The sequence below is a fragment of the Drosophila navojoa genome, chromosome 5, assembly GCF_054131105.1.
Source record: "Drosophila navojoa isolate 15081-1374.11 chromosome 5, UAZ_NAV_1.0, whole genome shotgun sequence".
Classification (NCBI taxonomy): Eukaryota; Metazoa; Arthropoda; class Insecta; order Diptera; family Drosophilidae; genus Drosophila; species Drosophila navojoa.
Genome location: NC_142893.1, coordinates 16,516,216 through 16,529,051, shown reverse-complemented (window position 1 = coordinate 16,529,051; position 12,836 = coordinate 16,516,216). Strand labels below are relative to the sequence as shown.

The 12,836-nt window shown below is 37.5% G+C and overlaps 1 protein-coding gene and 1 long non-coding RNA gene across 2 annotated transcripts in view; both read left to right on the top strand.

The window, feature by feature from the left end:
• Positions 1-12,836, top strand: part of Fili (Fish-lips) — a 121,795-nt gene that overhangs the window by 52,837 nt on the left and 56,122 nt on the right. The gene's annotated exons all lie outside the window — the stretch shown is intronic.
• Positions 7,767-9,640, top strand: LOC149091110 (uncharacterized). Its single transcript, XR_016197138.1, has 2 exons — positions 7,767-8,890; positions 9,071-9,640. It is a non-coding gene; the product is annotated as an uncharacterized LOC149091110 (long non-coding RNA).

The window sequence follows — 12,836 nt, the reverse complement described above, 5'->3', positions numbered from 1 at the left end:
AAGTCCAAGTCACAGGCAGAACGGAGACAGAGGGCGTGGGAGTGGGAGTGGCAGCAGTTGAGCATGCTTAACAAACTATTGTTTAGTCTCCAAGACTCGAGACTCGTGCTGCTCATGCTCGTGGCCTATGGCCGAGGCAACCTTTTGTGGTTCGACTTTGCCACCTATTGACATGAAGAGAGACAGAGAGAGAGAGAGAGAGAGAGTGAGAGGGACAGGCAAAGAGACGATTGGGCCTGCTCTCATTATACGAAATATATTTAGCTTCTGCTTGGCTGCCTCAATTCGCAACGCTGCTCTCGAGTCAGCTCGAGTTCCGGGAATATTTACTATATTAATAAATAATAGCTATTTTCTAGCCAACTTGAATTATGCTCAGCAGCTCTGTATATGTGTAGAGCATCGCTTTGTCGCTCAGGCTCAACTATTTATTTCATTCTGAATTGTTTCTCTCACTCGACTTTGGGCCCTCGTTTGCCCTGTTTGGCTTAGTTTCTTGCCTGAGCGCATTTCTGCCGTCAAAGGCATCCTTTGAAGTTAATCGTATGTTGTGCTAGAAAAATTACACATACACACACATACAGTGGTATATATTGTATGTATATATAGACATCCATAGCTTCCTGCTTCACTCCTGTTACACGTTCGAATCGTTAACATATAATTGTGTTTTAGCATTTAACTTTGGCTCCTTTCTGACTCTGTCGCAGCTGTCGGCTGTCTCTTGTCCGTTGTCGGCTGTCGGTTGTCGGTTGTTGGCTGTTGGCTGTTGGCTTGTTGGGTCTGTTTGCCCATTTTGGCTTGGAGCGCTCCACTTTGACTTCATTTTGCTGTTCAGCCAGCTGGTAGTCCGCTTAGCTCCTGCTAGCTCATGGCCCCATTGTCTACCTAATTTTCTGCTGCTTAAGCCATCGACTTTGGCATGCTGCCTGCCAAAGCGCCAACCGAATGCATTTTCTTATTAATTTTTGTAATCCATTTGCCCAAAATAGGTAAGGCCCAGAGGGCAAACGACTTAGCAGAGGCATCAGCAGCCGCAGCATCCACTGAATGTGAATTTGGCATGTGAAGTCTGTTAAACTTGGCAAGAGATTAGCCAAAAGTGAGCTACAAAAGAGTTCAAGAGGGAGAGGAGTGGAGCGAGAGAGTGAAACAGAGAGAAATTCCAGTAAAGAGCTTACATATGTAATACATGGAATGCGAACTGTAGTTGTTTTATTATTATCCAAGTTATTTTATGCATATGCTCATATTGATTCATATGGCCAACATATTTGATTAAATTCCTGCTAATATGTATGCAGGCTGCAAATATTTTGCCACAAATTAAGCTTAAGCTTATTAAAGTTGCACAATATTTTGGAAGAATGGGTGAATTAAAAAAATAAAATAAAATAAAATGAAAATAAAAATATAAAAGTATATATATTAAAGTAATAATAATGACTTGAATGTATGAATATTAGTTTTTTTTTTTTTGTCAGCTTTTTTAAATACGTTTTCTTAACTTTTTATGCTCTATCAAAGAAATTAAAACTCTGTAAAAATAAATGGGATGAAAGAAACTTAGAATAAACAGAAATCTACGTCGTTAACTTCTTAGAGTTGTTTTAAGCAACAATTTATTATTTGAAAGGTTTTCTTTTGAAATTATTAATTATTATTGATGAAATAATTATTATTATTTTGAAATAACTAATTATTACACAATATTATTATTACTAGTATTAAAAGCAATATTAATACAATATTTATATTATTATTATTATTATATATATATTTTATTTGCATATATTATAAAAATATTATTATTATTATTATTTTGTTTGTTATTATTATTATTATTATATTAGTTTACAATTTGTCTGCGGATTCTTATAGCAATAAAAATAAGTTTAAGCTCTATCGATTAGTATTCTCAACATTTGGAGTAGACCAACCTTAGGCAGTTCCTTATGAATGGAATTAAATCTTTGGCATTATTAACAGCTTCTCTGAAGCTCCATTTCCTCTCTTCTCAGTCTTATCACTCAGTCAGTTAGTAAAACATATCCTCTTCAACTTCCCCTCTCCCCAAGGTTACCTTAATTGTCTTCAAGAGTAAAATACTCAAATTCTAAGATCTTTTGCTATATACAATTTGTACCACACTCACACCTAACCGCACACACACACACACACTCACACTCTTACACGACCGCAGCTGCTGCCACAACAACAACAACAACAACGCGAACATTTTGGCAACAGCCACCGCGACAGCCTGCAGGTAATTTATCTAATAAAATTATTATTACCATATATTACAATAAATGAGGCTTAATAAGTATGCCACAAGATTTCTGCCTCACAATACTTTCACTCGTTGCCACCGGCAGAGCAAAGAAAAATGAAGAAGAAGAAGAAGAAGAAGCAGCAGATGAAACAACACACAACATCCAACATTCTCCAAGGAGACACGAGACGCTGTCGCCGTCGCAGTCGACGTCGCCGTTGCCGCAAATTGCGTGTGGCACGTGACCGGAGAAAATGTCGTCGAGTATGGCGAGAAAAGCCGCACGAATGTCGCCCGAGTCTCGCCAAAAATAGCTAAACAATTCGAGAAGATGTCGCGCAAATTTAAATTGTCGACGGCGGCGGCGCATTTTAAATGCAGAAAAGGGGGCGGCTCACAACCAGCAGACACGCCCCCTCCCAATGACAATATGCTTGCAATATGAGGAAACGAATTGAGGTGAAATCAATGGAGGGTACTGAAGAAAATATGTTAGATTTGAGACGTAGTTTGAATATAAACTGAAGTGGAAATGGGTGATAGAAGGAGAGATAAAGAGAGCGAGAGAGAGAGAGAGAGGGAGAGATAGAGAGAGGGAGAAAGAGGAGTCAGGAGTGGAATAATATTAACTGAAAGTAGTTAAAGGAAGCATATGAAAATGGAATTTATGTAAGTAGTCGAACTATACGAAATATGGAGAATGAAGGGAAATGACTTGAAGTTGGCTTTGCCAGTTTTCAAAGAGAGAGAAAGAGAGAGAGAGAGAGAGAGGGGGAAAAAGCGAGTACAGAATCGAATGACTGATATATGAATAAAATGGATCGTTTATGAGCCGAAATGAAAAGTAAACCTGATCGAATAAGATAGACCGAGTCAGAGCCAGAGAGAGAAAGAGATAGATAAAGAGGATAGTAAATTGATAAATGGTGAAAAAAGCAACAGAGAACATCATGTACTGCCGAAAAGGTATGGGAGGACAAAAGGTAGAATGCAGAAACAGAAAAATAGAGGGTGAGGAAGCGAGAGAGAGAGATAGTGAGATCAGCAGACAGAGAAAGAGACAGAGAGAAAGCGATATTTATCTATATAAACATAACAGATATAAGATAAAGTGAAAGAGACACGCATAAGAATAAAATAAATACAAAAAGAGGTACAGAGAGAGGGAGAAAGAGAGAGTAAATGATATCTGAGAGCTACACAAGAAATAGTATCGATAGAGTTACACAAATTCAAACAAATTTAGGCCAAGTTACGTTCAGTTAAAAAAAGCAATCTAATTGTTGATCAATCGATTGCAGTCGAGCAATTTAGCCCTTTTCTTTAATATGGCTCGCCGCACAGCAGCAATAGCTCATCAGGAGCGCTGGCCTTAACTCAACTGGCCTACAAATTGCTTCATTTGTTCAAGTGGCTGCAGCCCAAGCAAATGGCCGCAACATCAAGAACTAAACCCAACAAATTCTGGTATTCATGTTGAACAACAACAGAAGCTGAGTGGGGGGAAGGAGGGTGTGTGAGAGAGAGAGAGAGAGAGAGAAGTTGGACGACAATTGAAATGGCGCTTAATTTTTTATGGGCATCGCAAACACTCAAGTCAAACAGGCAAACAGGACGCAAGTATCCTTGACAGGCCAAGGAGAGGCGGCCCCAAATGTTTGGGTTTTGTTTTTGTGTGGGTGTTATGCTCAAATTTCCTTCAAACCGCAACAATTTTGTGGTTTGTAAAACTTTTCCTCGGCTGCGTGTTGTGTTTCCCGTTTTTATTCGTTTTTCTTTCGATTTTTTTTTTGGGTTTTTCAACTTGTTTTGTTTGCTGAGGCCTCTTGTTTCTGGTCGAGCCTATGCGTGGCCTCACTTGTTTTCCATTATTTTGTTTGCATTTGAATTGAAAATTAGTATTTGGGCACTTTACCATCGGCCGTCTGCTAATTTATCATGCAACTTTTCCTTTTTTTTTGAGGGAGGACTTTTCCTGCTTCCTTGTTGGCTTTCGCTCAAGTGTTTATTTAGGCTACGGTTCGAGCTCTTGAATTGAGCTGCCGTAATTTTATTTATGACATGTTTGATTGGATTCCTTGAGGATTGCCCTGGGAGTACGAGCTAGCTACAACAAATACAAATAGTCGCTGCACGTGTGCCGAGAGCGAAACGCCAAACAAATTGTATTGCTGCATGCCGCTTAGTGGCGGCTTTAGTTTTATTTATGCTGCCACATGACTCAATTGCAGCCACTTACCCCATTTGGGCTACTTTACAATGTAATAAACTGGCGGCAAATGGAGAGAAGCCGGGCCAAGCCAGCAGCCAGCCGGCAGCCGGCAACACGTTGGCAGTGACAAAGGTAGACGCCAACCGAGCAGCCAGCGAGGGAGGGGCCCAACACAGACGTAGGTGGCTGCAGGAGCCAGCTGAAGCTGTGCAGACGGCGGCGTTGCCAACTAATGAGTTCCTAATTTAAATAAATTTCTAGTCATAAATTAAAATATGTGAGACACATAAAGCAAACGCAACGCAACGCAACGCAACAAAAGGGGGCGCCGCCAACTACAGCGTGTGGCTGACAGACAGATTTGCGAGAGGGCGGCGGTGGTGCAAGAGAAAGAGGAAGAGCGGTAGGTGGCGGCAGAGTCGAGAGAAAATGGCGAACATTATTTGCTTGGCAGCAGACGCAGAACTAAAATGTGCGAAATTATTTAACTTTTCCGGCAAAAAATTTCCATATTTCTGCTCTCTTTTCTTTTTGGCAGTTGCTGAGGAAAATTGTATATTTAAAGCTGTTAACTGTTGTGCTTTAAGAATTTGAAGTATTTGTGCTTAAAGCTGAGCTAAGGGTGAATATTTATTAAAGTATGAGTATAGGCATATAATAAGACAAGCAGCATATAAAGTTATTGGATAGAAATTATGCTGAGATAAGGCTAGATTTGCATTGAAATAATAATAATTGGTAGAATATTTTATATAATATATATAAAGCTGTTGCATAGAAAATATGCCAAGAGATATATATATATATATATATATATATATATATATATATAAATAAAAAAAAAAAAAATATATATATATATATATATATATATATATATTTTTTTTTTTTTTTTTTTTGCAATATAAGTATATGTATAGTATAATAATTTATTTAAATTATATTTAAAGTTATTTTTATAGAAAATATGCCAACTAGCATAAATATAGAAATGTAAGTTAAATGTTGAAAATAATTTTTAAAATATTATTTTCAATGTTATTATTAATTTAAAAAAAAGGTACTTAATTTTTCAAGTCTAAAATAAATTAAAATAATAAATTGAATATTAAATAATAAATGAAAATAATTATAGAATTAAAGTAATTCATAGACAACAAATTTACAACTCACATTATTAATATAAGGCTTGACTAAAAAAAGAAAGCCATCAAAAAGGAATAGTTCTGATAAAAAAAATAAATAAAAAAAAAAAAAATAAATAAATAAATAAATAAATAAAAAAAAAATAAATAAATAAAAAAAAAATAAAATAAAAAAAAAATAAATAAAAATAATATAAATAAAGAAAAATAAATAAATAAATAAAATGCAATCTTGTAAATATTATAAGAAAGCATTAAAAATAAAAAGCTAAAAAAAATTATTTAAAATATTTAAAGAAAACTCTCCTGCAAATCTTTATAAAGCAACTATTTTACTTGCCTTGCTCTATTACTTAGCCTATTTCCATTATATACTACTCGCCGTTCAATCAAACTAACTAAAATAAAATTGATTTTTATATCCCCTCCCCTTCCCTTTGTTCAATTTGCAAATGTGAATTCAGTTCCTTTGCGCAATGCTCATTCATTATCTACAGTCAATCGGGGAATGGCCAAAAGTATTTACAAATTTTACGGCTGTCGCGCTGCATCAGGCGCATCATCATCATCATCATCATCATTATCAACATGATCATCATCGTCGTCAGCAGTTACCCTTTTCTTTTATGACTCGCCACACAATTGTCTAACCACATAAATCAGTTTCTAGCCAGGGCTCTACGCTAAATGCCGTGGACAGTCTGAAATATACAAGGCAGTCGGCAAACTAGCTACGTGAGCAAAACGAGAAAAACAGAAGAAGAAGAAAACAATAAAAATAAGGCAGAAGAAAAACTTGGCGCATACCAAAAGTCAATGAGGCATTTAACGATCGATCCGCAAAGGCGGCTGTTAGCCAATGGCCAGTGGCCGGCCGGTGGCCAATGGGCAATGGACTTAACTTTTGGCTGGTAGATGCCGAGATGCTATCCCAAAGATGGGCAACAACGTCTCTCTCGGTTCACGTCGCGGCATTTTCGCTACGCCGCATTTTTAGCCAATTTAAAGTCTAATTTAAGCAGCGCATTTGTAACGCACGTAAGGAGCAGCCGCAGCAGCAGCAGCACCAGGAGAAGCAGGGGCAGAGTATCGAGTAGTAAAGGATTGATCTGACTGGATAATTTTGAGCACGTACGCATATAAATTTCATCAAAATTCCAATGAAATATACGCAGACCGTTTAAATACGACAATGCACATACTCTTTTTTATTTTCTGTTTCTCTTGCTTTCAAAGGACACAAAAGGCAAACAACAACAACAGCAACAACAACGACAAAGTTCATATTAAATTATGGAATTTTTTGTATTTTTTTGCAAAAGGGAATTTTGTTCGATGCGCAGTTTTCATTTTCCACTTGTTGTTAGTCGACGGCCGCATAATAAACATGTTTATTAGCATTTTTGCCAGAGCAACAATAAATTAAACGGCAGACAACTTGCAACATGTTGTTGCACGCAGCAATCAGCCCGAAAAATGAAAAATTCAGCATGCATTAAATATTCCTTTTTGGCTGCACTGAAAATAATTAAGCAAAAAATAATTGATAAAGAGTTGGGAGGGAAGTGAAAAGTGAGCTCTTAGTTAATGTTGAATCTGAAATACGCTCTCTTTTCGTATAATGTAATTCTTGTAAGTAAATAAATGTAAAATTAATACTTCTTTTACGGTTTAATATGATTTTTTAAATTACCGAAATAAAAAGTTAAATTGATTTTTGATAGCTTTTTTTGTGAACAGCCAGAAATATAAAATATAAATAATAAAGATATAGAATATAAAATATAAAATATATAATACAAAGTATAAAATATAAAAAAAATTTAAATGTAAAATATAAAATATAAAATAGAATATATATATATAAATATAAAATTTAAAATATAAAATAAAAAATATATAAAATATGAAATATAAAATATAAAATATAAAATAATAAATATAAAATATAAAACCTTAAAAATAAAATATAAAACATATAAAATAAAATATAAAAAAAAAAAAATATACATATATATATATATCAAATAATTTAAAAAGAAAAATAAATTAAATACAAATAATTGAATAAAATAAATACATATAATCAATTTTAAAATATATATAAACATATTTTAAAGAAATATAATTTTTTCAAATATACAAATAAAATTATAATTTATTTTAATATTCATGCCAAATTGTTTTTGTCCAATTTTTAGTCGTACTACTACATATTCAGTATATAACATTGTCCGTCAAACAACGCAAAACTGATTAATTAAAAACAAGAAAGAAAGAGAGGGAGAGAGAGAGAAAGAGGGACAGGAAGAACACTTGCCCAACTCAGTTGCAGTTCATTAAGATGCGTTCAAATATGTGAGATCGTTGGCATCTTGCGAGCGCATCTCGTGTGCTTTGCATTAATTTCACATGCAATTTACGCTGATTTATTTGATTTGCAAGCTGAATGCAGCATGTTGCAATGTCCAATGTGCAATGGCTGTGGCAGTGGCAGCGCGGCATGTTTGTCATTCGCTCGTAGCTACGGGCGGCGACCCGGTTACTAAATTGGCCAGGGGCAGTCAAAGAATAATAAAAAACAGCAACTCGAAACAAAGCAAAGCAAAGCAAACCCTTGGCAGACGTCAATGGTGCCGTTCGATTTGATCGATTTGTGTTGATTGCCTGTCAGTTGTTTGGCTGGCCAATACAATGGCTTCTGGGCAGCAGCAACAGCAGCAGCAGGAGGTGGAGCAGCTGCAGCGGCCACATCTTGTTAGGTGTCAAGCGATGCAGTCAAGTGTTAAATATATGTACCCACAATACATATATAGAGAGAGGGAGTGAGAGAGAGAGAGGCGCGCATGTAGATGCGCTGAATTTACGTTAACTAAAAGTGCATAAAACCTCAGCTGAGCTCGGTTCAGCACAGCTCAAAGTCCTGCCTGTCAGTCAGTCAGTCATTCACTCACTCACTCACTCACTCACTCTCTCACTCATGCGGCTGGACTTTAAGTGAGGATAGCGAATGTATTGATGTGGGCTGCATTTGAAGTCTACAAGCCTCGCCAAGTCTTCAGCGTCTCAGAGGCTCTTGGTTTATCTTTTGTTCAGCGTATGCATATGTAATGGAGCGAGAGGAGACGGTGCTGCTGCCGCTACTCCTGCTACTCCTGCTGCTGCTGCTGACTCTTTGATTGGCTTTCTTGAAATCCACACTTCAAGTGTTGGAAATTTAATGTGCGTGTGTGTATGTGTGTGTGTGTGTGTGTGTGTGTGTGTGTGTGTGTGTGTGTGTGTGTGTGTGTGTGTGTGTGTGTGTGTGTGTGTGTGTGTGTGTGTGTGTGTGTGTGTGTGTGTGTGTGTGTGTGTGTGTGTGTGTGTGTGTGTGTGTGTGTGTGTGTGTGTGTGTGTGTGTGTGTGTGTGTGTGTGTGTGTGTGTGTCTCAGGGATGAGTCGCATTTGTAGTGCTGATTTAGACGCCTTTCCTTTCAGCGTTCTTTTTCGTATGCATTTATGCGCCAAATGATTTTTCATGGGAAATCGCTTAAGCTAAAAGAAGAAAAGATGCTGCGATATAGCTTTAACTTCTTTCTATTGTTGTCTTTGTTGTTGTTGTTGTTGTGCGGGTTGTATTGTTTGAGGCTTTATAAAGCCCCCACATTGTGTGGGCCATGTAAACTGATCTGACTCGATGGGTTACGAAACATTCAATGTATCTATGGCTAATGCCCGCATAAAGATTAAGTCACTGAATATATCTCATTGGAGCTACCTTTCATATGCAGATGATGATAGAAATGATTTATAATGCAACAATAATCAATTCAAGGTTTTCTTTTTCGTCTATAAATCTCTTAATATAGCAGTTTTTGATGTATTATGTAAGAATTATGTGCAGTCGAAATATTTTACCTTATAAGATTTCCATTTATTTTTATGCTTTACATAATTTAATCTATGCTCAAAGTTCTCAGATTAAATGCAAAGCACTTGAACCTTATTGAAATTGTCTTCAAAATAAAAGATGTATATATATATAAAGGAAAGGCAGAGGCATTTGCTTAATGCTGCGAGTCCAGGCGTCCTCGAATTTATTTTCTCTTTTATTTTTATTTTATTTTTTTTTTTTTGTGAATGCAATTTCATTGCAATTCGCTTGCTTCGATTTATTGTGTACTCTGGTTGTCCCGTTATCATTCTAACGTAATCTTAATCACTTTGCTCAATGTTCATTCATCCACATCATCAATTTCCTTTGCGACGACTGCATTAGCGCACAGCGCCCTCTGTTGGACAAAAACGAAAAACCAGCTGCTGCTGCTGCTGCTGCTGTAGTCCGCCTTGGACTTGGACTTGGACCTCAAGTTGAAGTTGGAGCTGGAGTTGCAATTGAAGCTTTGCTGTCTGTCTGTTGCTGTGTTTCTATCTCTCTCTCTCTCTCTCTCTCTCTCCCTCTCTCTCTCTGTTTCTGTTGCTGCTTCAATGCATTTTGCCGCCTTATCAGATTTGAAGCTATTTTCAAGCTGATAGATTTGCTCGACTCGACTACGTTTCGTTATGCCAATCCCACAACATCGCCAAACTCCCATTTTAATCTATTTTCTATGCGCGTGCTTCCTCTTGTTGGACAGCAGTTGCAACTCCCATTCCCAGACATATCGAAAGCAGAAACAAAAAAAAAAAAAACATCATTTGCTACTTTAATAGTTGCCAATTGTTGTTGTTGTTGTTGTAGCTGTTATCGTAGCATCTGCCCCGACCCGACTCGACCCTTTAGACCAGTTAGTTAGCCAATTGCAGTTGCCATTGCCCTCCCCTGTTACCATATTAAAAATGTATATAAAGCTCTTAAGCGAACCTGTCCAAAAAAACACAGAGAGGAGCGGAGAGGTGAGGAGGGGAGGGGCGGGGAGAGCAAGGGCAAGTTGCTTGGCCAATGTTCGCCTCAGCTCTTTTATAGATTTCAATAATAGATTTTTCGAGTTGGTTTCCTGCGTGGCTGCAATTTTCGTCTGCAGCCGCGCACAAAATTGTTTTCTTCAACTTGGCCATGAACCCGCTGACGGCCAACAGCAGCGGCGGCCAACAGTATGGCCTGTACGGCTTCTGTAACTGGCCAGAGCCAGAGCCAGAGCCTGGTCTACTGCTGCTGCTCGTCTAATGTATTTTCTTTGTTTAGCTGGCCGCAGCTGTGCGTTGAACCTTTTTGGCCGTTGCAATGCAATTGTTGCTGCCTCTCTTGCCACATGAAGTGCCACATTTGGAATGGGCCAATGGGGCTCAATAAATGCCACTGCAATGTGCATTTTATTAGGGAATTGCCAAGTTTTCAATGCCTGTGCGTTACAGTGCCTCATAAACTCTTGCAGAAGCATATCTAAAATGTATGGAAAACTAAAGTTAATCATCTGGAAAATTGCTAAAAAAAAAATGAAGAAGAAGAAGAAGAAGAAAAGTGCATTAAAAAGAAAATCAAGTAGCATATAAAGATAGTTTAACTAGAAGCTGGAGGCAACACGAAAAAGGTAAAAGCACCTGATGAAGATTAGCGCAAATATAAAGTAAATGCGTGCTGAAATTCTCACGGATAAAAAGGACGGTGAGAGAGGGTGGGAGAGAGTGAGAGTGGGAGAGAGAGAGAGCATACTCTAAATGAAAAAGAAGAAGCAGCAGAAAGTCATCATGCACAGCGTAAAGTCAACGGAAATGTGCGAGGGACAATGAATAAAAGTGTAAATGATGCTAGGAGCGAGATAGCAAGAGGGCGAGAGAGGGAGAGAGCAGCTATCAGCGTGTAATGAGAAAAGCTCAACGAGCTGAATACTTATGATTATCAGAGAAATGTCGCCCTTCTCATTATTATCCATGCGACATTATCAGCAACAACTGCCATATGCTGGTCAGAGCCAGAGCAGCAGAGCTGAAGCAGAGGCAGAGCAGAGTTAGAGCAGCAGAGCCAGCAGCAGAGCTATATCAGAGGTAAGGCAGAGCTGAAGCAGAGCCAGAGCAGAGCTAGAGCAGAGTCAGCAGCAGAGCTGAAGCAGAGCCAGGGCAGAGCTAGGGCAGAGCTTGGGTAGAGTCAGCAGTAGAGCCAGAGCAGAGCCAGCACCACAGCAGAGCCAACAGCAGAGCTAAAGCAGAGCCGGAGCAGAACTAAAGCAGAGTCCTAGCAGCACGGGCAGCCGCCGGCTCTGGCCAAATGTCCATTTGAGCTGTAAAACTTAAAAGCATGCCATAAACTTGGCCTGGATAAACTTGAATGCGTCTTAGCCACAGCATCAATGAAGCCATTTCCAGTGTTTGCTAGTTTGGTAACTTGCAGCTGGACCTGGAACTGGCTGATTCTTTTATGGTTTACTCAAATAACGCTGGGCCACATAACCACATGGCTTGAGGTGGCCTAAAGCTCTTCTTGGCGCCCTCTCCTTTGTGCTAAATTACAAATTGGTTTTGAAAACTGCAATAAACATAATTAGATTGTAATTAAAGTATTATGAGTTTGACTCTGGCTCCTTGTGGAACTCTAAGTGGATTGCCTGACCGAAGCTAAGATGTTTCGCCTTTTAATTGGAGACGGTTTAGAAGTGCTCAGGCATGTGGGGAGTGCAAGGGCAGTTAGAAGTTCAGATGCTGGAATCGGTTTAAATGATTAGTTCTTGTATAAGTTATTGACTATTGGCTGATATTTAATATATTATTTGTTGATATTTTATTATATTACTGTTGACTCACGATAATTTGTAGCCCGAAAAAATCGAAAATCGCGATAAATCTAAATAAATTCTATACCCTCCTCTTAAGTATCAATATGGGCAGCTATAATTTAACTAACTGCACTTTGAATTTCCCGATATATTTATCATATAATACATATAATAAAATATTGATAACTAATATATAAAATATAGTTCAATGTAAGAACAAATCACTTTAAGTGATGGCTGCAGCTCTTATAAATATAAATATAAATAAATTATAAAAATAATATACTAATATAAATCTAAATAAATTATAAAAATAATATAATAAAATCAGGGAATAACAAATCCCACTTCAGCGTTCTTCAGGCTGAAAGCTAATCAATTAAATTAATAAAAACAATATTATAAAATCATATTACAACAACTATTTCAACAAAAACCAACTGAGATGGTAATTTCACCAACTTCCTCTGCAAGAGAAGCGCCTGCCCTTGACAATATGTAGATGAAAGTATAAA